Source organism: Lycium barbarum, chromosome 2 (genome assembly GCF_019175385.1).
Source record: "Lycium barbarum isolate Lr01 chromosome 2, ASM1917538v2, whole genome shotgun sequence".
NCBI lineage: Eukaryota > Viridiplantae > Streptophyta > Magnoliopsida > Solanales > Solanaceae > Lycium > Lycium barbarum.
In genome coordinates, this window is record NC_083338.1 from 89,005,036 (window position 1) to 89,031,033 (window position 25,998).

Here is a 25,998-nt window from a genome sequence, read left to right on the forward strand (position 1 = left end):
TTCCTTGCCTTATCTTAGCCAACTTTCTGGTCTTACATCGGATACCTTTGAAATCTCCCCTAAGGCCATCAAACGTCATTTCTTACTCTTGGAACATCATACACTCGTACTCATCACTAGTTCATTCTCTTGCGTACCAACGGAAAATTTCCGAGGTGTAATATTCTCCCCCCCTTAAGAACATTCGTCCTCGAATGTTAAAGTCTTCGGGGATTCTATAAAAATTTTGCCAGAGTTTCCCCTATAATATGGCATTACCATCCTGTCACAACAACCCAAAATATCGATGCCACACAGGGCCACAACACAATAGCATAAAAATTTTTCCACACACGACCCAAAACCATAAAAGGAAAACATACATACCTTATGATCTTGACGTCTCATCTTGGGCTTCTTCCAAGGGTTGGAATAAATGTAGGTATTTGGATTGCATACTTTCTTCCGTTTCCCACGTCATTTCCTCTCGTTTACTGCCTCTCCATAGAACCTTAACTGAGGCCACTTCTTTGTTTCTAAGCCTCCGTACTTGCCTGTCTGATATGGCAATGGGTACCTCTTCATAAGTCAATTTCCCTGTTACTTGCACATCATTTACTGCGATGATCCTAGTAGGATCTCTAATACATTTTCGAAGCAGCGAGACGTGAAATACTGGATGGACTGACTCCAATTCTGTAGGTAGCTCCAACTCATAGGCCACCTTGCCTATCTTGCGTACAATTTCATATGGCCCAATATACCGGGGGCTAAGCTTCCCCTTCTTGCCAAATCTCATTACACCCTTCATAGGTGACACCCTCAAGAATACCCAATCTTTCACTTCGAACTCCAAGTCTCTTCGACGATTATCCGCATAGGACTTTTGATGACTTTGGGCTGCTAACAGCCGATCTTGTATGAGCTTAACTTTCTCTATAGCCTGTTGGACCAAGTCTGGTCCTATCAATTTAGTCTCTCCTATTTCAAACCACCCAATCGGGGAACTACACTTTCGCCCATATAGAGCTTCATACGGTGCCATCTGAATGCTGGAATGATAACTATTATTGTAAGCAAATTCAATGAGTGGCAAATGATCATCCCAATTTCCTCCAAAGTCTATCATACATGCCCGTAACATATCTTCAAGAGTCTGAATAGTATGTCCAGCTTGTCCATCGGTCTGTGGATGAAATGTCGTGCTAAGGCGCACTTGGGCCCCCAAACGCTCTTGGAACGACTTCCAGAAATTAGCTGTAAACTGAGTCCCTCTATTAGCGATAATAGATACTGGATCACCGTGAAGTCTCACTATCTCTTTAAGATAAAGCTTGGCATAATCTTCTGCCACATAGGTCGTCCTGACCGGTAAGAAATGAGCTGACTTTGTGAGTCTATCCACGATTACCCATATGGAATCATACTTACGTCGTGAACGGGGCAAGCCTGAAACGAAGTCCATGTTAATCACTTCCCACTTCCAAGTTGGGATTTCTATAGCTTGCAATAATCCACCCGACTTTTGGTGCTCGATTTTCACTTGTTGGCAGTTTGGACATTGAGCTATAAATTCCGCTATATCTTTCTTCATCCCATTCCACCAATATATAGACTTAAGGTCATGATACATCTTCATCGCTCCGGGGTGAACGGAGTAACGGGAACAATGAGCCTCTCTCAATATCTGGTGGCGTAGACTTGCCACATCAGGAACACATAATCTGCCTCTGCATCGGAGAACTCCGTCTCCTGAAATATCAAATGATGACTCCTCTCTCCGAGGGAGTGTATCTCTGTACTGCATTAGCATGGGATCCTCATATTGTCGCTCCTTCACCTCTGCTACTAGCGACGAGACTGCCGAATTCTGAATAGTGGCTCCGCTGCTACCTGAGTCCATTACTCGGACTCCTAGGCTAGCTAACTGTTGGAGCTCACGGGTCATTTCTCTCTTCTCTCGTCGTACACCAGATAGACTTCCCATCGACCTACGGCTAAGAGCATCAGCCACAACATTTTCCTTTTCGGGGTGATACAAAATATCCACATCGTAGTCTTTCAGCAATTCTAACCATCGTCGTTGCTGCAAATTCAACTCTTTCTGCTTGAAGATGTATTGAAGACTCTTATGATCTGTATAAATATCCACGTGGACACCATGTAAATAATGTCTCGATATCTTTAATGCATGAACCACCGCGGCCAATTCTAGATCATGGGTAGGATAATTCTGCTCATGTTTCCTCAATTGCCTTGAAGCATACGCAATCACTTTGCCATGTTGCATCAATACACAGCCTAGCCCAACACCTAAAGCATCGCAATAAATGACATATCCTTCCAATCCCTCTGGAAGTGTCAGATCTGGGGCAGAGGTCAATCTACCCTTTAACTCTTGGAAACTACGTTCGCAAGCATCTGTCCACTGAAACTTTGCTGATTTCTGTGTCAACTTTGTGAGTGGTGCAGAAATAGAATAAAAACCTTCAACGAACCTCCTGTAGTAACCTGCTAAGCCCAGAAAGCTACGAACCTCCGTAGGAGTTGTGGGCCTTGGCCAAGTTTTCACGGCCTCAATCTTTTGACTATCCACTCTTATGCCATCGGCTGCAACAATATGCCCTAAAAATGCCACTGAGTTCAACCAAAACTCGCATTTAGAAAATTTTGCAAACAATTCTCGAGTCCGAAGAACTCCAAGGATAGTACGCAAATGATTCGCATGGTCTGCCTCGGATCTAGAATACACCAAGATGTCATCGACGAATACAATCACAAATAAGTCCAGAAAGGGTCTGAACACATTATTCATCAAATCCATAATTACTGCCGGCGCGTTCGTTAGCCCAAATGACATTACCCGGAATTCAAAATGACCATATCTTGTTCTAAAAGCTGTCTTAGGGATATCTTTCCCCCTAACCCTCACTTGATGATACCCGGATCTCAAATCAATCTTTGAAAACCATTTGGCACCTTGCAATTGATCAAATAGGTCATCAATTCTCGGGAGAGGGTATTTATTCTTAATCGTCACCTTATTCAATTGCCGATAATCAATGCACATTCTCAAGGAGCCATCTTTCTTTCGGACAAACAATACGGGTGCTCCCCATGGGGATGAACTAGGCCTAATGAAGCCTTTATCAAGCAAGTCTTTTAATTGCTCTTTCAATTCCTTCAGTTCTGCGGGTGCCATTCTATATGGAGGGATAGATATGGGTTTAGTGCCTGGCAACACATCAATCGCAAAATCAATCTCCCGCTCGGGAGGAAGACCTGGAAGCTCTTCCGGGAACACATCCGGAAATTCATTCACTACGGGAACTGACTGAGAGCCGGTGATTCAGCTTCTATATCTTGAACTCGCACTAGATGATAAATACACCGTTTCGTGATCATCTTCCTTGCCTTCAGATAGGAAATAAACCTACCCTTTGGTGACGCCGTATTCCCTGTCCATTCTAAGACTGGTTCTCCGGGAAATTAGAAACGAACCATTTTCATTGTACAGTCAACATTGGCATAACAAGAAGCCAACCAATCCATGCCCATAATGACGTCAAAATGTACCATTTCTAGCTCATACAAATCAATCATGGTACGGCGATCACAAATCATAACTACACAATCTCTATATACTCGGCTGGCTATTGCCGATTCACCCACGGGTGTAGACACCTCAAAAGGTTTGATCGACTCCGGCTCGACTATAAATCGACCTGCAATATATGAAGTAACATATGATAAGGTGGAGCCCGGATCAATCAAAGCATATACATCATGAGAGAATACCGATAATATACCTGTGACCACATCTGGAGAAGACTCAAGATCTTGGCGTCCAACCAAAGCATAAATACGGTGCTGAGGACCGCTAGAACTGGGGGCTCTCCCTCTGCCTCTACCATGGCCTACTGGCGTATGTGAACCTGGCCCCGTAGGGCATACAGATACCGCAGATTCGACTACCAACCCTGATGACTGGGTCCTACCTCTACCATGTACTGAGGGGCAATCACGCATATTATGGCCCGGTCGACCACATGAATAGCAACCATCTGTGCCTGATCGGCACTGACCCCAATGCAACTTGCCACACTGGGAACATCGTGGTACAGGTGGCCTTGACTGGCCTGAATCATCTCTGAACTGAGGTCCTGAATAACTCGGACTCGGCCCTGAACGAGCAGATCTACCAAGGCTCTGGCCTGAAAACCGCGGAGGTGCACTGGCCATAGAATAACCTGAATGCCTGGGAAACTGCTGCCTGTGCCCACCTCTAGACGCACTCGTTAGGCCTGAAGATCTGGCCCTCTTGCTATGTCCCCGATCTTGCTCACGCTCACTTCACCGCTGTTGTAGGCTTTCTTCTAAGTTCTGAGCATGTGCCTGAATGCGTGGAATATCCATACCGTCCTGAAGGGACGCAGTCAAGAATTTATCTATCAAGTGTGGCCTTAGGCCCTTTACAAATCGGTGTACCCGGTCGCCCATATCCGCTACCATGGCTGAAGCATACCTAGCCAAGAAATTGAAGCGGAGGCTATACTTCAGGGCCCTCATACTACCTTGCCTCAAGTTCAAATATTTATCAGCCCTAGCTCGCCGAACTTCTGGGGGCATATAATGACGGAGAAAAGCATCAACAAACTCTTGCCATACCGGGGGAGGTGCATTGGCCTCCCGTGAAGCCATCCATACCGTATACCACTGCATCGAGACATCTCTCAATCTATATGACGCCAGTTCCACCGACTCAGTGTCCGAAGCAAGTATCAACCGCAGCGTCCTCAACATACCATCAATAAAATCCTGGGGGTCCTCCTCCGGCTTTGACCCAAAGAATTCTGGAGGGTTCAAATTCTGGAGGGTTCAAAGTAATGAAATCACGGGCCCTTGCACTAACAGCCCTATCACCATGCCCTGAACTTTGCCTCTGAGTCTGGGCCGCAACTAATTGAGTCAACAAATTAATGGCCTCTTTCACATCCTGGCCCGAAGCATTCGGTGGAGGAGCTGGAGGTGCTGGAGCTGGGGCTGAGGCTCCCTCACACTCCTCAGTAATAGGCACTGTCTGGGAGGACTGAGATTGAGCCGCACTCTGGGACTCACTTGCCTCTACTACCAGTGGCGGTGCTTTTTCAGCCCGCTTTTCTGCCACCGTCTTGCCCTTTTGGGCTGCTGTAGCCTTTTTCTTTTTAGGCATCTCTGAAATACACAACACACGATTAAGGAACAAGAATTTCTTACATCATAGCTCTATCGCACGATTCTTATGAAGAAAGAAGGTCATTTATTCCTAATATGTCTGCAGCTTCTTGTTTATAAGTGTGGCGCGCAACACACCCATAACAAAGACTCTGCTAGACACAGCTCGTAGACACACCCTAGGACTGAACTGCTCTGATACCACTTTTGTCACGACCCGACTAGGGGCCGCGACGAGCACTCAGTGCTAGCCCACCCGGGCACCCCTTAGCTTACACTTATGCTTGCATCTAGGTGAGCCACATAAATAAACATACATTTCGATTCATCAATCACACTAGTCCCATTGGACGACAACATCTTTAATCATCATAAGCATCTATGCCACATCGATGTACATGGGCCGACGAGGCCAACAAAATGATATACAAAACATAGGCCGACAAGGCCAGACGTATCTAACCATATACACGTGACTACGAGCCTCTAAGAAGAGTATGACATAACACATGAGCGGGACAGAACCCCGCTATGCCCATAAATATGTACACAAAAGAATGAGTACCCAAAAGCTATGGCTCCGAAAGAAGTGGAGCTCTGCTATGTAATCTCTGAATAAGCAGCTATGGATCAAGTCTGTCTCCCTGTGCACCTGCGGGCATGACGCAGCGTCCACAAACAAAAGGACGTCAGTACGAAGAATGTACTGAATATGTAAAGCATGATCAACATCGATATATAATCATAATGAACAACATATGAAATAGCATAGGAGGGGGAGACAATAATATCATCATCATGACACTTACTTGCCTTTCATAGGAACTTTCCATTTCTCATACGTATTTGTATACATAAATCCTCATCCCTGTTCCATAATAGTACTCGTACCATATTTATGCTCGTATTCATATACATGTCCTTATTCGTATTCATATACGTAGTCTTATCACATTCATATTCATATTATATACATAGCACATACCCATATATACATACATAGCGTACCCGACCATAAGATTCGGTGTTCAATACATACTTGGCCAACCAAGGCTAAAGGTTATATCTACCTGGCCCTACCAAGGCTTCAGGGTTATCCGTACCATCTGCAGATGTGTGCGCGCATTATGTAATCATATACATATATATATATATAAACATATACTCTACCCGGCACCATAGGCTCGGGGTTTCATTATAGCCCTTCATAGGCACACATACATCCAATAGCCCGTAGGCACCTTTAGCATAATTATTATTATCATCATCATTACTATCATCATTATTATCGTTACGTCTATATTATAGGCTTACTTGTCTTATGAGGAACGTAGTACAATCGTAGTACATATCAAGGATCGTGAGCTTACGACCTCGGAAGACAATCATTTGAAGATAACATACTCGTATAGAGGATTTAGAAACTTGGCCAAAGAACCATGCCTTATGAAAGAAAGGTTAGCCTTACACACCTTTTCGTCGCACTATTCTACACTTGCACGTTCCCTTCCAATGTTAGCGTTTCTATCTTCATTAATATCATAACAATGACCATTAGTCATTCGCATTATCGACATTCCTTAATTTACTCCTAGTTCACCCATATTCATGGTTATAACCTTCGACCTCGCTCATTCAGATACAATGTTTTATTCCATGATCTTAACGTCTTTTATAACTCATTCATATCAGAACTCGACAACAATCATAATTCAATTCAAACTATTTCTCAAAATGTCACTATTCATCATTCATGACCCATTTTACCATATTTTCTACAATCCATGTATTTCAACTCTCCAATACCTTAAACAACCTATAAATATCATGAATCTTACCTTAGATGTTATAGGAACAAATGTTAGTTTATAATACTCCACTTTGAGCAAAACCCTAGTTTATTTCCATTTGGATTTCTTGACCTTGGATGACCTTTGATGATTTCCTTACTCTTGATTCACTTGTTTTATGTTGTTGATCACTAAATATCTTTGAACTCTTGCGAAATAAATGTAGAAAGATGTTCTAGAGAGAAGGGGTGTGATGTAGAAATGAAATGAAATAAGCCTTGGTCCCCTTATTTAATGACTTGAAAATCTATGTTGAAGTGCACAGTGGTCGTAAACTGAGTTTACGACCCGTAATCCATTTTACGAACCGTCCTTCACGGTCGTCTTTAACCATTTCAAAACCAGAAACTTGGGTTGCTTGCATGGTGATTTACGACCATGGTTTATGGGCCGTAAATCACTTTACGGTCCGTATTCCAGGTCGTATTTTACCATTTCCTGCACTGGCAGAAAGTTGAAGTTTTGCATGCCAGTTTACGACCTGCTAGTTTACGGACCGTATACCAGTTTACGGTCCGTATAGCACTTTACGACCACCTGGCCAGTTGCAAATTTGCAACTTCTCATATTTCTTAGACTTTTCATTCTAATCACCCAAACCCATTTACATGCATTGCTTACCTCATTCCTTGTCTTATCTTAGCCAACTTTATCGTATTACATCGGATATCTTTGAAATCTCGCCTAAGGCCATCAAACGTCATTTCTTACTCATGGAACATCATACACTCATACTCATCACTTGTTCATTCGCTTGCGTACCAACGAAAAATTTCTGAGGCGTAACAAATAACCTGCTAAGCCCAAAAAGCTACGAACCTCAGTAGGAGTTGTGGGCCTTGGCCAAGTCTTCACGGCCTCAATCTTTTGGCTATCTACCTGAATACCATCGGTTGCAACAATGTGCCCCAAAAATGTCACTGAGTTCAACCAAAACTCACACTTAGAAAATTTTGCAAACAACTCTCGGGTTTGAAGAACTCTAAGGACAGTACGCAAATGATCCGCGTGTTCTGCCTCGGATCTAGAATATACCAAGATATCGTCGATGAATACAATCACAAATAGATCTAGGAAGGGCCTGAATACATTTTTCATCAAATCCATAAATACTACCGGTGCATTAGTTAGCCCAAATGACATTACACGAAACTTAAAATGGACATATCTTGTTCTGAAGACTCTCTTAGGAATATCTTTTTCCCTAACTCTCACTTGATGAAACCTGGACCTAAAATCTATCTTTGAAAACCATTTGGCACCTTGTAAATGATCAAACAAATCATCAATCCTCGGAAGAGGATATTTATTCTTAATCATCACCTTATTCAATTGCCGATAGTCAATGCACATTCGCAAGGAACCATCTTTATTTCGAACAAACAATACGGGTGCTCCCCACGGGGATGAACTAGGTTTAATAAAGCCTTTCTCAAGCAAGTCTTTCAGTTGCTCCTTCAACTCTTTCAATTCTGCGGGAGCCATTCTGTAAGGAGGAATAGATATAGGCTCGGTGTCTGGCAACACATTAATAGAAAAATCAATCTCCCACTCAGGAGGGAGGCCTGGAAGCTCTTCCGGGAACACATCCGGAAACTCAATTATTACAGGGACTGACTGAAGAGCCGGCGGTTCTGCTTCTACATCTTGAACCCGCACTAGATGATAAATGCATCCTTTCGTGATCATTTTCCTAGCCTTTAGATAGGAAATAAACCTACCTTTTGGTGATGCAGTATTCCCTTTCCATTCTAAAGCTGGTTCTCCCGGAAATTGGAACCGAACCATTTTCATTCTACAATCAACATTGGCATAGCAAGAAGCCAACCAATCCATGCCCATAATAACATCAAAATCTATCATTTTTAGCTCACGCAAGTCAATCATAGTACGACGGTCACAAATCACAACTATGCAGTTTCTATATACTCGGCTAGCCATTACCAATTCACCAACAGGTGTAGACACCTCAAAAGGTTTGATCGACTCCGATTTGACTTTAAATCGATCTGCAACATACAGAGTAACATACGACAATGTGGAGCCTGGATCTATCAAAGCATATACATCATGAGAAAATATCGATAATATACCTGTGACCACATCAGGAGAAGACTCAAGATCTTGGCGTCCAGCCAAACCATAAACACGGTGCTGAGGACCGCTAGAACTGGGGACTCTCCCTCTGCCTCAAACATGGCCGACTGGAGTTTGTGAACCTGGCCCCATAAGGTGTACAGATGATGAAGATCCGGCTATCGACCCTGAAGGCTGGGTCCTACCTCTGCCACCAACTGAGGGGTAATCACGTATAATATGGTCTGGCCGACCATAAGAATAGCAAACCTCTGAACTCAATCGGCACTGACCCCAATGTAACTTCCCGCACTGGGAACATCGTGGTACGGGTGGCCTCGCCTGGCCCGAATCACCTCTGAACTGAGATCCCGAAAAACTCTGACTCGGCCCGGAACGAGTAGATCTGTCAAATCTCTGGCCTGAAAACCATGGAGGCGCACTAGTAATAGAATGGCCTGGGTGCCTAGAAAACTGCTGTCTGTGTTCGCCTCTAAACTCACTCATCAAACCCGAAGATCTAGCCCTCTTGCAATGTCCCCTATCATACTCACACTCACTTCTTTGTTGTTGTAGGCTTTCTTCTAATTTTGAGCATGGGCCTGAATACGTGAAATGTCCATATTGTCGTGAAGGGAAGCAGTCAAGCACCTATCTAACAAATATGGCCCTAGGCCTTTCACAAATCGGTGCACTCGGTCACCCATATCCTCTACCATGGCCGAAGCATACCTACCCAAAAAATTGAAGCGGAGACTATACTCTAAAGCACTCATGCTACCTTGCCTCAAATTCAAGAACTTATCGGCTCTAGCTCGCCGAACCTCTGGAGGCATATAAGGTAGGAGGAAAGAATCTACAAATTCTTGCCATACCGGGGGAGGCGCATTGGCTCCCCGTGAATCCATCCAAACCGTGTACCAATGGATCGCGACATCCCTCAATCTATAGGACTCTAACTCCACCGATTCGGTGTCCGAAGCATATATCAAGCGAAGCATCCTCAACATTCCATCAATAAAATTTTATGGGTCCTCATCCAGCTTTGATCCAAAGAATTCTGGAGGGTTCAAACTAATAAAATCATGGGCCCTTGCACTAACAGCCCTATCACTTTGCCCTGTACGTTGCCGCTGAGTCTGGGCAGCAACCAATTGAGTAGGCAAATGAATGGCCTCTTTTACATATTAGCCTGAAGCATCCGGTGAAGGAGCCGGAGGTGCTGGAACTAAGGCTGAGGCTCCCTCATGCTCCTCAGAAACAGGCACTGACTGAGAGAACTAAGATTGAGCCGCATTTTGGGACTCACTTTCTTCCACAACTGCTAGCGGTGCTCTTTCAGCTCGCTTTTCTGTTGTTGTCTTGCCCTTTTGGACTGTCGTAGCCTTTCTCTTTACAGGCATCTCTGAAATACACAATACACGGTTAAGGAGAAAGAAGTTTTTATGTCATAGCTCTATCACACGATCTTATGAAGAAAGAAGGTCATTCATTCCTAAAATGCCCGCAGCCTCTTGTTTATAAGTGTGGCGCGCAACACACCCATAACCAAGACTCTACAGGACACGACTCGTAGACACACCCTAGGACAGAACTGCTCTGAGACCACTGTTGTCACGACCCAACCGGAGGGCCGCGATGGGCACCCGGGGCTAGCCCACCTGGGCACCCCTTATCTTAATTTCACATTAATATCTAGGTGAGACACATAGCTAAATCGTACTTTATATCCATCAATCACATTAATCCCATTGGACAACAATACACTTATATCATCATTGGCAACTGTGCCCATATCAATGTACATAAGCCGATAAGGCCAAACAGATCTAACCATATACACATGTCTACGAGCCTCTAAGAAGAGTATGTCATATCATATAGGCGGGACAGGACCCCGCTATGCCCATAAATATGTACACAAAAGAATCAATACCAAAAGCTATAGCTCCAAATGAAATGGAGCTCCGATATGTAGTCCCTGAGTAATATAGCTATGGATCAAGCCTGTCTCCCTGGCCACCTGCGGGTATGACGCAGCATCCACAAACAAAAGGACGTCAGTACGAAGAATGTACTGAGTATGTAAAGCATGATCAACATCATTATAGAAGCATAATAAGCAACATAAGAAATAGCATAAGATGGGATATAGTAGTATCATCATCATAAGCACTTACTTGCTTTTCATAGGGACTTTCCATTTCTAATGCGAGATTGTGTACATACATCCGTATTCATATCCGTATTCGTATTCATATCCGTGCTCATTTACATTTCGTATTCATACACGTTCATATTCATATTCATATTCGTATTCATACTCATATCTATATCGTATACATACCCATATCATATACTTATCATTTACATAGCATACCCGACCACGAAGGTTCGGTGTTTCGCGTACTCGACCATGGCTAGGTTCGGTTATCATACATTGTTATATCCCGTATTTTTGCATATTCGGAAAATTCGAAATAATTTTAACTTGTAAGAAATAAGGCCATAATTTGATTTTTATTTAATATATGTGTTGTTTATGAAAATGTTGATGTGGAAATATGGAGGAAGGTCAAGGGCAAAATGGGGAATTTTGGAAATTAGTTTCGGGAATTACAAAATAAGCCTCATAAATGAATTGGGCTAGAAAAAAAAAGGGGAGCCCATTAAGGTGGCCGGACATATAGCATGGCCCAAGCCCATGAAAAAAATTAAATTCAAGACAATAAAAGGAAAGGGGCCACTAGTATTCAACACTTAGTAGAACTTTCAAGAAAACAAAAAGTTAGAGCAAAAGAGAAGGGGAATTCGGCCCTAGGAGAAAAAATAAATAAAATTGAGCCATTAATCTTGAGTTCGGAATATTAATTTTCTTGTATTCCTACTAAGCTCGAGACCCTCTTCAACGTGATATAAATTTTGAGGCAAGAAAGTACTTTTTTTGGCAATTGGAAAAATTGGAAAAAGGTAAAGATTCTACTCTTTTTGTCTTGGAAGAATTATATATATATATGTTGTAGTATATGGAAATGAATGTAAAGTATGAAAATTGTGTGTTCTGGGTGTGTGTGTGTGTGGCCGTGTATTTGTGTTGATGGAGAAGGGTGAACAAATTTTATTTAGTATGTTAAATTATGCTGTTGTGGCCTTGTGATGTAAATAGAAGAGTAATAGTTTATGTGATTTTATTATAGTTTTATGTAATTATGGGAATGGAGTTGTTAAGGTGAAAATTGTTGTTGTTGTTGATGAAATTGGAAGATAAAAATGTGTTGTGAATGTTGTGTCGAAGGTTGGAGGTTTCAGGTGAATTATAGTTTTTGGTGGGATTGTTCTATATTTTGTAGAATGGTATGAAATGCTTTTGAATTGTATTTGAATGATCTTGAATTAGTAGTGAATATGTAAGTGTCGATATAGGCTTAAAAATTTGTAGTTGAATTGAATAATGATGAATATGTAGAAAGGAAGGCTACTAATGTTGGAATGCGTTTTAAATTGGTTTTTGATGTTATTGGTATGGTTGTTGGTATTGTTGGTATGGTTGTTGATGAATTTGGCCGAGTTAAATTCTCGGGGATGTTAAGTACTAATTAGAATTGGATGTTAAGTACAGGGGAGATACTGCCGAAATTTCTATAGACAAGTGCTAATTAGAATTGAATTTTTAAGTACTTGTAGCTAATATTTGGTAATTGATAATATTATTGTAGATATTGGAGAGCCCGAGACTTGATTCGGGATTTGACTAGTGAGCGATCGAGGTATGTAGAGCCTACCTTTCTTTCTTTTGGAATGACCTTTTTGGAACGACCAAATAACGTACAAGTATGCTCCTAAAGAAAAATTCTACTCCTAGAGCCACTAGGATAGCCTATGTCTTTGATTTCCATAAACTATCCCATATGGTTTGACACATACTTGTGATGCTTCAGGTGTTAGTAGATACGATTCCGGATGTTGTTCGAAAAATATTTGATATGGCCAAAGTTTAGATATGTACATTTTGGATATGCGCATATGATTCTAAGGCTCCGTTTGAAGTGCTCTATAATGTTATTTGAAAGCTCCTTAATATGAATGATACTTAATTTTCAGAAAATGACCTATGAATTGTTTTTCGAATGTTTTGTAATTTAAAAGCATGCAACTTTTGTATACTAATTCCGATGGACTCGATACTTACTTTGAGCCTTCTGATATCAGTATATATATGTATTTATTCGTCGAGTCTTGGAATTTATTTATTTATATGCATATGGTTTCTGCACTACTCCGCTCGTGCCTACTACTATGATGTCGTTCGCCGGATCCCGGGCCGGTTTTGTGATCGTGCGCACTATGTTATATTTGGCAGTATGATGTGTTACGGTTCCCGAGACCTCGCCATATGGCCGGGTACTGCTTTTATATGGCGTTATGATGTGATATGGCATATGATATGTTCTGGTAATGTGATATATTATCATGATACGATATGTTCGGGGATTGTACGGAGATATGAAACCTTCTGGAGTACGATGTGTTGTGGCGTCAGCGTCGGAGTGGCGACCACGTTCCTGAGCCCTATGCATGATTTTATTTGTATTATATATATTTTCAGCACAGGTTTTGATATACTAATTCTGTATCCATTTTCAATACTTCTCACTTCGATTATGATTCGGATTTCTGTATTTCATGCTTTGCATACTCAGTACATATTTCGTACTGACCCCCTTTCTTCGGGGGCTGTGTTTCATGCCCGCAGGTACGGACGTTCGTTTTGGTGATCCTCCAGTATAGGATACATATTCTGCCACTTCGATTACTCCTTTTGATCCGGAGCTCAAATTTTTGGTACATATCTTCTGCTATACATATTCTGTATATATGACTATTTGGGTACGGCGGGGCCCTGTCCCGTCATATGTTTCTGTCATGGTTTGTAGAGGTCTGTAGTCATATATGTGGGTCATGGGTCATGTTTGATCGTTTATGTTTGTGATTTGTGCCTTAAGCGGTCCCGTTTGTTATTATGGCCACAACGGCCCATATGTTTGTATATGTTTGCATATCTTGGCGATGTGTATTCCGCCAACTTCCCGGATTTGATATGATGTTTCTATACGGGCGAACGCTTAAGATAATATTTGTTTTCAGCATCTGCTTAAAATATCGTATGTTAAGTTTGAATAAATCTTTGATATGTCGATCTGGTACGTAAGTCTGTATGGGTGTCCAAATAGGGCACCAATCGCGGCCCACGGGGCTGGGTCGTGACAGAAGTGGTATCATAGCGGTTTGTCCTCGGAATGACTGTAGGCCGTGTCTAGTAGAGTCTTGTTTATCGGTGTGTTGTGCACCACATCTATAAACAGGAGGCTACAGGACATTTAGGGTGTTACCTTTCTTTGAATCTTAGATCGTGCGATATAGCTGTGCTATTGGGATGACTCTTTTCTGACCGGCTGTTATGTTTTCAGTGATGCCTCCCGAGGAAGGCGACGGCTGCCCAGAAGGGCAAAGCAGTGGCTGGAGAGACCAGTCAGATACAGAGAGTTACTCGGGGTCGTGCTCAGATTATGCCCGATAGTGCACCCCAGTCAGAGGGTTCTGCTACACCCCCATCAGAGGAGCCTGGAGCGGCTCCACCATTAGCTCCAGAGGATCCAGCGCCCGAGCCTCCAGCTCCTCAGCCAGGGGTGGAGGACAGGGCGATGAGAGAGGCGGTTCAGTTGTTAACGACATTAGTAGCAGGATAGGCTCGCAGACGAGGGCTAGGGGGTGAGGATGGTGACAGACGTGACAGTTTGAGGGTCCGTGATTTCTTAACCTGTAATCCCCCAGAGTTCTACGGGTCTAAGCCTGAAGAGGACCCCAGGATTTCATCCGACAGATGCAGCGCACATTGAGACTGGTCAGGGCTTCTGAGACCGAGTCTGTCGAGTTAGCTTCACACAGATTGCGAGATGTTCCGATTAATTGGTACAAGTCTTGGGAGCTGTCCAGAGGTGAGGATGCCCCTCCAGCCGTGTGGGACGAGTTTGTAGCCGCCTTTCTCAGCCACTTTTTGCCCCCAGAGTTGCGGCGGGCGAGAGTTGACAGATTTTTGCAGCTGCGGCAGAAAGGCAGGAGTGTCCGAGAGTACAGCTTGGAGTTTGATTCTCTGGCTAGATATGCCCCTACCATAGTAGCTGAGATGGCTGACCGGATGCACCGGTACGTGATATGGTTGGATTGCTACTTGATTGATAGCTGTATGGCGATTGCATCGCAGACTGGTATGGACATTGCCCGGTTACAGGCTTATGCGCAAGGGATGAAGGACCGGCACAGAGAGGATCAGTCGGGTAGAGATCGTGATAGGAGGCTACCCAAGCGGGCTCGGTCAGCTGGGTATTCTGGAGAGTCTCGAGACGGGCAGCCTCAGCAGCAGCAGTCTAGTAGATATCCTCCTTCGTCAGGCCGAGGTACACAGTCTACAGGTAGACGATTTGGCAGTGCAGGGTATTCTGGAGCGGGCCAGAGTTCCAGAGCCTCGGGTTCGCACACGAGCAGGGGTCCCAGTCAGTCTAGGCCACCCATGCCTCGGTGTTCTTATTGTGGGAGGTCGCACCCGGGAGAGTGCTATAGAACTACGGGTGCCTGTTTTTCTTGTGGCCGCCAGGGCCATATTATGAGAGACTGTCCGTTGGCCGGTGGTTCTGGTGGTGTAGCTCAGCCGACGAGACCAGCTGCTGGCTCGTCTTCCACTCCTTCAGTTATGCGCCCTGCGGGGCTAGGTATGCCAGCACCAGCGGGCCGCGGTAGAGGCCGTGGCGGGGTTTCTAATTGTAGCGGTCCTTCGAACCGCATATATGCATTGGCTAGCCGACAGGATCAGGAGGCGTCGCCAAATATGGTCACAGGTACATTATTGGTCTTTTCTCGAGCTGTATATGCATTGATAGACCCAGGTTCTACGTTATCATATATTTCTCCCCTCGTTGCTAGTAAAATTGGGATAAAACCTGAACCTATAGAACCGTTCGAGGTAGCTACGCCGGTTGGGGATTTTATTATAGCGAGGCAGGTATATAAAGACTGTTCTGTGATTATATGTGGCCGTTGTACTAAGGCCGATTTGGTAGAATTGGATATGATGGAATTCGACGTTATTATGGGTCTGGATTGGTTAGCCTCCTGTGATGCTAATGTTGACTGCCAGAAAAAGGTAGTTCGCTTCCAGTTTCCAGGGGAACCAGTTATAGAATGGGCAAGAAATACAGCATCGCCGAGAGGTAAGTTTATTTCATACCTCAAGGCTAAGAAGATGATCCAGAAAGGGTATATCTATCATTTAGTTCGAGTGCATGATACTAAAGCAGAAACACCTACTCTCCAGTCAGTTCCGGTTGTTAATGAATTTCCAGATGTGTTTCCGGATGAGCTTCCTGGTCTTCCCCCTGAACGGGAGATAGACTTCACGATAGATGTGCTGCCAGACACTCGGCCTATATCTATTCCTCCTTACAGAATGGCACCTGCAAAATTGAAAGAATTGAAAGAGCAGCTGAAAGATCTATTAGAAAAAGGCTTTATCAGACCCAGTACGTCACCGTGGGGAGCGCTGGTATTGTTTGTAAGAAAGAAAGATGGGTCGCTGCGGATGTGTATTGATTACAGACAGCTGAATAAGGTAACTATCAAGAATAAATATCCCCTCCCCCGGATTGATGATTTATTTGATCAGTTGCAGGGTGCTAAATATTTTTCGAAGATAGATTTGCGTTCGGGCTATCATCAGGTGCGGGTACGGGAGGCAGACATTCCAAAGACTGCTTTCAGGACCCGATATGGGCATTATGAGTTCAGAGTGATGTCTTTTGGGCTAACTAATGCTCCAGCAGTGTTCATGGATTTGATAAACCGAGTATTCAGGCCGTTCGTCGACATGTTCATGATTGTGTTTATTGATGATATTCTGGTTTATTCACGATTAGCAGAGGAGCATTCAGATCATCTGAGGACAGTACTTGGCACACTTCGGCAACAGAAATTGTATGTTAAGTTCTCCAAGTGTGAATTCTGGTTAACCTCAGTGGCATTCTTGGGGCATATCGTCGGAGCAGATGGTATTCGGGTCGATACACAGAAGATTGAGGCTGTACAGAATTGGTCTAGGCCCACAACACCGACTGAGGTACGCAGTTTTCTGGGATTGGCTGGATATTACAGGAGGTTTGTGGAGAATTTTGCTTCTATTGCAGCACCATTAACAAAGCTAACTCAGAAGGCAGCAAAATTTCAGTGGACCGATGCTTGTGAACGCAACTTCTAGTTGCTGAAGGAAAAATTAATTACAGCTCCAGTTCTAGCTCTTCCAGAGGGGTCAGATGGGTATGTCATTTATTGTGATGCTTCTGGCATTGGGATAGGGTGTGTACTAATGCAGCATGGTCGAGTTATAGCTTATGCTTCCCGGCAGCTCAGACAGCACGAGAGAAATTATCCCACTCATGATCTGGAATTATCCGCAGTGATTCATGCTTTGAAGATATGGCGGCATTACTTATATTGGGTCCATGTTAATATCTATACGGACCACAAAAGCCTTCAGTATATTTTTAAGCAAAAGGAGCTGAATTTGCGGCAGAGAAGATGGCTTGAATTGTTGAAAAATTATGACGTCGATATTTTGTATCATCCTGGAAAAGCTAATGTTGTGGCAGATGCACTTAGTCGTAAGTCTATGGGCAGTTTGACCGACGTGCATCCAGAGAAGAAGTAATTAGTTCGTGAAATTCATCCGTTAGCCAGCCTTGGAGTCCGTTTGGCCGATTCTGGAAATATTGGGGTTTCTGTCTGAGAAGTTGCTGAATCATCGATTATGGAAGAGGTAAAACGACGTCAGTTCGAGGATCCTATTTTGGTACAGTACAGAGATGTGGCCCTTAATAAGGAAAAGACTCGGTTCGAAATTTCACGTGACGGGGTATTACTGTATGGAGGCAGGTTATGTGTGCCTGACGTTGCAGGGCTGCGGCGACAGATTATGGGATAGGCACATTATGCTCGGTATTCTGTTCATCCTGGATCCACTAAAATGTACCATGATCTCAGATGTTTATATTGGTGGGACGGTATGAAAAGAGATATTGCAGAGTTCGTTCCTCAGTGCCCAAATTGCCAGCAAGTTAAGATCGAGCATCAAAAGCCCGGCGGATTGTTGCAGGAAATAGAAATCCCAGCTTGGAAAGGGGAAATAATTAATATGGATTTCATTACAGGTTTACCGCGCACTCCACGCAGGTATGATTCTATATGGGTTATTGTTGACAGACTGATGAAATCAGCCCATTTTCTTCCGGTCAGGACTACTTATTCGGCTGAGGATTATGCCAGATTGTATATTAAAGAGATAGTAAGGCTTCACGGAGTTCCTATAACTATTATAACCGACAGGGGTGCTAAGTTTACAACAAATTTTTGGAGGTCATTTCAGGAAGGATTGGGGACTCAGGTGAGTCTTAGCACAACATTCCATCCTCAGTCCGACGGACAGGCCGAGCGTACTATACAAACGCTGGAAGATATGCTACGGGCCTGTGTTATTAATTTCAGAGGTAGTTGGGATGATCATTTGCCGCTTATTGAATTTTCTTATAATAATAGTTATCATTCCAGTATCCAGATGGCACCGTATGAAGCCTTATATGGTAGAAAGTGCAGATCTTCGATTGGTTGGTTCGATGTGGGTGAAACTAAATTGATTGGTCCCGATATGATTCAACAAGCAGTTGATAAGGTGAAACTTATTCGGGAGCGGTTATTAGCGGCCCAGAGTAGACAGAAATCATATGCAGATAAACGACATCGACCTTTAGAGTTCCAGATTAGTGACTGGGTATTTCTGAAAGTGTCGCCTATGAAAGGTGTAATGACATTCGACAGAAAAGGAAAGCTCAGTCCGCGATATATTGGGCCTTATCAGATTATTCGGAAGATAGGCGAGGTCGCCTACGAGCTAGACTTACCATCCGATCTGGATACAGTACATCCGGTATTTCATGTGTCAATGCTCCGTAAATGTATTGGTGATCTTTCCAGGGTATTCCCCATAGAAGATATTCAGGTACGGAGGAATTGTCTTATGAAGAACAGCCTATAGCTATTTTGGATCGTCAGGTGAGGAGACTGTGCACCAAAGATGTACCTTCTGTTAAGGTCTTGTGGCGAAACAATAACAGAGAAGAAATGACCTAGGAAGCAGAGGACGAAATGAAGAAGAAGTACCCTCACTTGTTTCCTATGCCTACAGGTAATTTAAATTCCGTAACTGGTCATGTTGATTAATGAATGATTTATATGTGCTATCCATATAAAGAACCTCCCCCAAAATGCTTGTAAGACCTATAAGGCTAATTTAAAATTCGAGGACGAATGTTCTAAAGGGGGTGAGGATGTTATATCTCGTATTTTTGCATATTCGGAAAATTCTAAATAATTTTGACTTGTAAGAAATAAGGCCATAATTTGATTTTTATTTAATATATGTGTTGTTTATGAAACTGTTGATGTGGAAATATGGAGGAAGGTCAAGGGCAAAATGGGAATTTTGGAAATTAGTTTCGGGAATTACAAAATAAGCCCCATAAATGAATTGGGCTAAAAAAAAAGGGGGGGGGGGGGGGGTGCCCATTAAGGTAGCCGGCCATATAGCATGGCCCAAACCCATGAAAAAAATTAAATTCAAGACAATAAAAGGAAAGGGGCCACTAGTCTTCAACTCTTAGTAGAACTTTCAAGAAAACAAAAAGTTAGAGCAAAAGAAAAGGGGAATTCGGCCCAAGGAGAAAAAAAAATTGAGCCATTAATCTTGTGTCCAAAATTTTAATTTTCTTCTATTCCTACTAAGCTCGAGACCCTCTTCAACGTGATATAAATTTTGACGCAAGAAAGTACTTTTTTTGGCAAGTGGAAAAATTGGAAAAAGGTAAAGATTCTACTCTTTTTGTCTTGGAAGAATTATATATATATATGTTGTAGTATATGGAAATGAATGTAAAGTATAAAAATTGTGTGTTTTGGGTGTGTGTGTGTGTGGCCGTGTATTGGTGGTGATGGAGAAGGGTGAACAAATTTTATTTAGTATGTTAAATTATGCTGTTGTGGCCTTGTGATTTAAATAGAAGAGTAATAGTTCAAGATTGGCATGAAATTGGTTGTTAAGTTGTTGTAGGAAATTATGTGATTTTATTATAGTTTTATGTAATTATAAGAATGGAGTTGTTAAGGTGCAAATTGTTGTTGTTGTTGATGAAATTGGAAGATAAAAATGTGCTGTGAATGTTGTGTCGAAGTTTGGAGGTTTCGGGTGAATTATAGTTTTTGGTGGGATTGTTGTATATTTTGTAGAATGGTATGAAATGCTTTTGAATTGTATTTGAATGATCTTTAATTAGTAGTGAATATGTAAGTGTCGATATCGGCTTGAAAATTCGTAGTTGAATTGAATAATGATGAATATGTAGAAAGGAAGGCTACTAATGTTGGAATGTGTTTTAAATTGGTTTTTGATGTTATTGGTATGGTTGTTGGTATTGTTGGTATGGTTGTTGATGAATTTGGCCGAGTTAAATTCTCGGGGATGGTGAATTTACAGGGGAGATGCTGCCGAAATTTCTGTAGACAAGTACTAATTAGAATTGGATTTTTAAGTACTTGTAGCTAATATTTGGTAATTGATAATATTATTGTAGATATTGGAGAGCCCGAGACTTGATTTGGGATTTGACTAGTGAACGATCGAGGTATGTAGAGCCTACCTTTCTTTCTTTTGGCATGACCTTTTTGGAACGAACAAATAACGTACAAGTATGCTCCTAAAGAAAAATTCTACTCCTAGAGCCACTTGGATGGCCTATGTCTTTGATTTCCATAAACTATCCCATATGGTTTGACACATACTTGTGATGCTTGAGGTGTTAATCGATACGTTTCCGGATGTTGTTCGAAAAATATTTGATATGGCCAAAGTTTGGATATGTACATTTTGGATATGCGCATATGATTCTAAGGCTCCGTTTGAAGTGCTCTATAATGTTATTTGAAAGCTCCTTAATATGAATGATACTTAATTTTCAGAAAATGACCTATGAATTGTTTTTCGAAAGTTTTGTAATTTAAAAGGTTGCAACTTTTGTATACTAATTCCGATGGACTCGATACTTACTTTGAGCCTTCTGATATCAGTATATATATGTATTTATTCGTCGAGTCTTGGAATTTATTTATTTATATGCATATGGTTTCCGCACTACTCCGCTCGTGTCTACTACTATGATGTCGTTGGCCGGATCCCGGGCCGGTTTTGTGATCGTGTGCACTGTGTTATATTCGGCAGTATGATGTGTTACGGTTCCCGAGACCTCGCCATAGGGCCGGGTACCGCTTAGATACGGCGTTATGATGTGATATGGCATATGATATGTCCTGGTAACGTGATATGTTATCATGATACGATATGTTCGGGGATTGTACGGAGATATAAAACCTTCTGGAGTATGATGTGTTGTGGCGCCAGCGTCGGAGTGGCGACCACGTTCCTGAGCCCTATGCATGATTTTATTTTTATTATATATATTTTCAGCGCAGGTTTTGACATACTAATTCTGTATCCATTTTCAGTACTCCTCACTTCGATTATGATTCGGATTTCTGTATTTCATGCTTTGCATACTCAGTACATATTTCGTACTGACCCCCTTTCTTCGGGGGCTGCGTTTCATGCCCGCAGGTACGGACGTTCGTTTTGGTGATCCTCCAGTATAGGATACATATTCTGCCACTTGGATTACTCCTTTTGATCCGGAGCTCATATTTTTGGTACATATCTTCTGCTATACATATTTTGTATATATGACTATTTGGGTACGGCGGGGCCCTGTCCCGTCATATGTTTCTGTCATGGTTTGTAGAGGCCTGTAGTCATATATGTGAGTCATGGGTAATGTTTGATCGTTTATGTTTGTGATTTGTGCCTTAAGCGGTCCCGTTTGCTATTATGGCCACAATGGCCCATATGTTTGTATATGTTTGCATATCTGGGCGATGTGTATTCCGCCAACTTCCCGGATTTGATATGATGTTTCTGTACGGGCGACCGCTTAAGATAATATTTGTTTTCAGCATCTGCTTAAAATATCGTATGTTAAGTTTGAATAAATCTTTAATATGTCGATCTGGTACGTAAGTCTGTATGGGTGTCCAAATAGGGCACCAGTCGCGGCCCACGGGGCTGGGTCGTGACATACATACCTGGCCAACCAAGGCTCACTGCTACACATACTTGGCCCTACCAAGGTGTCACACCCCTACCTTACTAGGGTGTGATGGGCACCCGACCCCATATTCGGAGCCGAGCGAACCCGCTGACTCTTATTACATACTTAATCTCTTTAGGCTCGTACATCAATAAGAAATGAAAAACATAGTTAAGCTTTCAGAATTTTTCTTTTCTTTGTACTCAATTCAAACAAAATCTGTGGCCACGCGGAATCTGTAACATAAAATATAAAGACACATCGGCTGGTGAAGCCGCTTCCAAGACTGACAAACTACACTTACGACTCTGTCTGCAAAGTCTCTAACTTCGAACAAGACATCATAGCACATATTCTCTGACTCGGCAGCACTCCAGGAGCGATATCATGTCATATAATACCAACTGATCAGGTGGATACGCGTATATAACGCTCTGCCCTCTTTCCCATCTTCCCTGTATACATATGCATGTATCATGTACATATCTCAGCGTCTATAGCGCTCTCGCCCTTTTTCCCATATTCCCCATATGCATATACATATATCATATAGGCAACATGCAGGAGAGCCCAAGAAATGCTATAAGCCTATCGGAGTGACGTAAGGTCTGTAACCTCCGATTATATTATGGAATAATCATCGTGGCTTTGTCTCACCTTGAAGGAACAATTATTACAAGATTGACTAGCAACGAATAACAGCGTACATAAACCGACATCTAAAGACTCAGAAACAAGTTTCGGGTCAATCCGACTTAGTATAAGGAAGTTAGGAGCGTTTGAAGTACAGAACCTCCTACGAACGTTTCAGAAGCTATTTTTGGAAAATCATTCTTATCATAGTCATCATAGAAATACTCTTATCCTTGATATCATCAATGTCGTTGTAAAACATATCCATCATTATTGTCATAAAAGCTTACAATACCATAAACCTTTGTTTTGGAAAAATACGGACATTTTGGAAAACATTGACGGGTTATCGGGAAAGTAATCATGCCTTAGAATCATAGACATCTAACTTTCGCAAACAAGGAAGATATGGAAACAATTATGAAATCATAACATCGGAATCATGCCTTTGAAAGAAAGGGACGAGCCCTAACATACCTGTTCCACGTCCTATTAGCTACGCTTAATTGTCCAAGCTCGTTATCGCTAGTCTACATTCAAGAAGATTGACGCAATCATTAGATTCATCACCATATACTTGTCTTAATGCTTCAAATGAATTCATTTATAATCTGCCGAAATTTCGGCAGCACCTCCCCTGTAAATACACCATCCCCGAGAATCTTAACTCGGCCCAAATCATCAATCAACAATCCGAGAATTTAACTCGGCCAAACTATCAACAACAATACCATCAATCATACCAACAACATCAACAATCAATTTAAGACGCATTCTAACATTAATGACCTTTGGCATACAATTTAACGACATTTCATTATATTCAATTCAATTCACATAACATTCAAAACGACTCAATCAACATACTACTTCACCCGAAACCTTCCAATTCCAACAAGAACAATAACAACCTATTTCCTTCTTTCAAATTCAATCATAACAACCCAACTTACAATCTTCCAAACAAATGTCTCACTTCCAAATTCATGAATTCCATCAACATTTTACATTAACAACTTCATTCATACAAATATAAGAATTCATACCAAAGTCACACTAACTTCTTCAACAACCCTACAATGATTCCAAATTCACTTCAAGTCATCAAACCTTCATTCTCACAATAGAATCCACAACTACAACAATCAAACACTAGATAAAATAATTAAATCATTATTCCTACACACACACCTACATGCACGGCCAAACCATGTTTCCACATTTCCATAAATTTCATCCACTTTTACATACCACAACATACAAAATCATCCATAACATATAAGAAAAGGATCAAACCTTACCTTTTTCCCTTGATTTTTCACTTGGCTAAGATTTGTAACTTGCTAGAATATGTGCTTTTCTTGCTCCAATGACCACTTCACCTTGCTAAGGACCCTTCAATGGATTGTTTAGCTAGAAGAAAATAATTTTTGATAAAAAAATTTCCAAGGTTCTTGTTGGATTTATCATGGCCGAATGGCCTTGGTTCTTTTTCTCCTTCTCTTTTGTTCTTTAGGCTTCTTGAAATTTCTAGGAATGAAATGAATAAGATGACTAATAAGTCATCTTTTGGACTTATAAATTTTGTTCCCATATGGGCTTTGGCCCATCTATTATGGACGGCCCAAATGGCCCCCTTTAATTTCCAAGCCCATTTTTTTTGTTTTTGTTTTGCACTTCATGAAAATTTATTTTTTTCAAATTCCAAATTTGCCCTTCGCCTTCCTCCATATTTCCATGAGTCATATTGCGAATTTCCCTTTTTTCCCCTAGCCTTTCTTAATATTTCCACTTCAAAATTTTTTATAACCAACTTGTGTGTTAGACAAGATCAAAATATAGCCTTGCTCTTGACTTCCCGCAATTATCTTGAATTATCCAAATGTACAAAATGCGGGATATAACACAAGGCTTCTGGTTTATCCGTACCCAACTGCAGTGGTGCGCGCGCATCATCGTATACATATATATCTATATATTCTACCCGGCCGTATAAGCTCGGGGTTTCATGATAGCCATACATAGGCACATATACATATAAGCTCATAGGCATCTTTAGCATCATTACTATTATCGTCGTCATCATTATCATCATCACCATTATCGTTGTCATCATTATCGTTATCACTATTATCATCGTCATCGTTATCACTATTATCGTCGTCATCATCACATCTATCCTTATAGGATTATTTGTCATATGAGGAATTTAGTACAATCGTAACATATCGAGAATTTCAAGTTTAGTAGCTTTCGAAGATAGCATCATTTGGAGGACATCATAAACTTATAGGAGATTAGATATTTGGCCAAAGAACCTTGCCTTATGAAAGAAGGGTTAGCCCTACATACCTTTCCGTTCAACAATTCCATCACATGCATGTTCTCCTTCAATGCTCACATTTCTATCTTCATTAGAGTTATACTACCATTAGAAAATCGATAGCTAGCATACATGACTAAAGCTAGAGAAAATTAGACAGCATCTCCTTTAATTATACGACTTCCTCCATATCATATATCGACTCCCAAACATCAATAATACATTCACAACATCATAACAATAGTCTTTATTATCCTACATTATCCATATTTCTCAATTCACTTCAAGTCATTCATACCCATGGTCATAGCACACGATTACATCCGTTCATATTCAATGTCTATACCATGTTCTTAACATCATTTATCACATGATTATAATCATAACATATCAAGAATCATTACTCAACCCAAGCTATTACTCAAAGATGACCCTATTCCCACATTCAAGGCCCATTTTCTATATTCTTTTACAATCAAAGTGTTTCAACTTTAAACTACCTTAAACAACATGAAAATACCATAAAATTTACTTTAGATGGTGTGGGAATGAATCTTGAGTGGAAATACTTCGGTTGAACCCAACCCTAGTTCTCCTCCAATGGAATTTCTTGTGGTCCTCTAACCCTTGGAAG